This window comes from Agelaius phoeniceus, chromosome 7 (assembly GCF_051311805.1).
Source record: "Agelaius phoeniceus isolate bAgePho1 chromosome 7, bAgePho1.hap1, whole genome shotgun sequence".
In the NCBI taxonomy this organism is placed as follows: domain Eukaryota; kingdom Metazoa; phylum Chordata; class Aves; order Passeriformes; family Icteridae; genus Agelaius; species Agelaius phoeniceus.
Genome location: NC_135271.1, coordinates 957501 through 960000, shown reverse-complemented (window position 1 = coordinate 960000; position 2500 = coordinate 957501). Strand labels below are relative to the sequence as shown.

Here is a 2500-nt window from a genome sequence, read left to right as displayed (position 1 = left end):
CCGTAATTAAGTCCCTGAAGGCCTTATTGTGGGCCTTCCCTTTAATTTCAAAGTCTCCAAAGACTCTCAAGTCTCACACCAAACTGTCCAGGTGTTTCCCATCTGGCCTTGAATACCGAATAAATTTCACTGGGTGATACATCACAGGACAGACATTCAATGTCGTCCAAAATGATCTTCGCTAATTTCCCCATCTAGATGGAATAAACGCTGAAAGCGGAGGTAGTTACCTCTTTTGATCGCTCTGTCCTTCATCCACTTCTGAAACTGTTTTCTTGGCTGCTCCTCCCGAGTTTCCTTTTGCTTTTCCCCCCCGGAGTGCTGTTCTTATTGGGCTCACTGATTCCAGGCAACCAAAGCAGTCCTGCGCTGTCTGATTGAGCAGTGGTCGCACCTTTTGGCCTTCTAATAACTGTTCAAATGCTCTGGGGAAGTTGTTAATTGTCCCATCTGATAAACGTTCTTTGATCCTTTTCTGATAACGAGCCTGCAGTCGCCCTGCCCTCTGCTGGCCAACGGTTTCCCGGAGACTGTTATCCCTATCAAAGTGGTGTCCAGATGTCCCTATTGTTCCCTTCCCAGCAGCTGGTCCTCCCGGCTGGTGGTTCCCCCCAAGTCCATTGTTCACAGTTCCTGCCTGGGATTGATGACTTGACCCAGGTTCTGATTTCAAGTTCCCAGCTGCTCCCCCACCCACTCCATTCTTCCTGAGCAGCATTCTTCTTTTATCACCAATCTGCTTAGCTGTTTTGCTTGTTAAGTGTTCCGATATGAGCTTATTAATGTTTTTGTGACTCTCGAACTGTACCTCCAGCTTGACAAGTAGATCTTCCTCCTCCTTTGTCCAGCATCTTTTGTGGGCTCTTCAGTTTGATGTTTCTTTCGGTTGGGAAGCATCGATCCTCTCCTGGTTTCTAACCAGTGGATGTACCAATCTTTTGTGTTGTCCTAGGCCAATTTTAGTCATAAAATCTCTACTGCATACCTCACATATCCACTCTCCCACTGGAGGTCCCGCATCCTTCAGACCCTTGCACTTTGCAAAATGACAAACAGTACTGTGATGGTTAAAATCCTCCCTCCCACACTAGGCACACCGAAAGCACACCCTCTTCCTCCCGTGAGACCCCTTAAGGTGTTCAATTAGGGCCAACATCAAGTTGACCTGGGTACCACAGCAAGGACATGGTGGATTTTTGTCAGGAACAGTCACCTTCACCATGTCATCCGGTGCTTGTTCACTGCAGACCTCAGGCACTGGAGGCAATGCCTCTGGTGTACCCTCTTCCCCCTTCCCACTGCCTCCCTTCCCAAGTACATTCTGATCATCGTCCTTAGGGGGACTAGGATTTAAGTCATCCCCCTCACTCAGTTGTGGTGTAGGCTGTTCAAACACCTCAGGAAACCCGTTCAACACTCCCCCATTAACAGAAACATGAACCACCCCCTGTACATGCTCCTGCAGATCTGACCTATATAGTTCTAAAGAGAAATTCACCAGCAAGTCCAATTCATTTTCTGTCAATTTGGTGGTTGTAGATGTTACAAAATCATCTCAGGAGGTCTGAGTGCCCACCGATACCCTAGTAAGGTGTAACAGCTGCCCCCAGTTTCCTCCTCCGAGAAACGGATTTGGATTTGGAATAGCCGAGTCATGACCGGATTCAACATCGGGAATGGAATGGGTGGTCAGCCCACCTCCGAACCCGTCGCCCCTGTCCAACCAGGGGGCCAGGTTTCAGGTAGTAAGAGAGTCATAGTTACTCCCACTGTTTACCCACGCTTCATTGAATTTCTTCACTTTGACATTCAGAGCATTGGGCAGAAATCACATCGCGATGCTTTGTTTTAATTAAACAGTCGGATTCTCCTGGTCCGCACCAGTTCTAAGCCGGCTGCTAGGCACCGGCCGAGGCGGGGCGCCAGCCCGGAGACCCCCTCCAGGGACCCTCCCCCGTGCGAACTGCTTGGCTGACGCTGGCCACGGCCGTGCGCCGCGGGGACCCCGCCGGCAGGAACCGACGGGGCAGCGGCGTGCTACGACGATGGTGGCGGTCGCCGCTGGGGCGCCGGCCGCGGCAAGGCGGAGGGCAGGTGGAGGGGAGGGCGGGCGATGGCCGCCGCAGCTGGGGCGATCCAAGGGAAGGGCCTGGCGCGTGTCCAGAGTCGACGCTGCGCGCACCCGCGCATGCCCCGGCACCCGGGCGGGCCACGCGGAGCGCACTCACCTGCGCGCGGTGCCTCGTCCTGCCACAGGGCGCGCCCGGCCCCGCTTCGCGCCCCAGCCCGACCGACCCAGCCCTTAGAGCCAATCCTTATCCCAACGTTACGGATCCGGCTTGCCAACTTCCGTTACCTACATTGTTCCAACATGCCAGAGGCTGTTCACCTTGGAGACCTGCTGCGGATATGGGTACGGCCCAGTGCGAGTCTTACACCCTCTCCCCCAGATTTTCACGGGCCAGCGAGAGCTCACCGGACGCTGCCGGAACCGCGACAC

General features: G+C 54.0%; 1 pseudogene; it reads right to left on the bottom strand.

Moving 5' to 3' along the window:
- LOC143694591 (28S ribosomal RNA) overlaps positions 1–2500 on the bottom strand; it is an 8316-nt pseudogene that overhangs the window by 3552 nt on the left and 2264 nt on the right.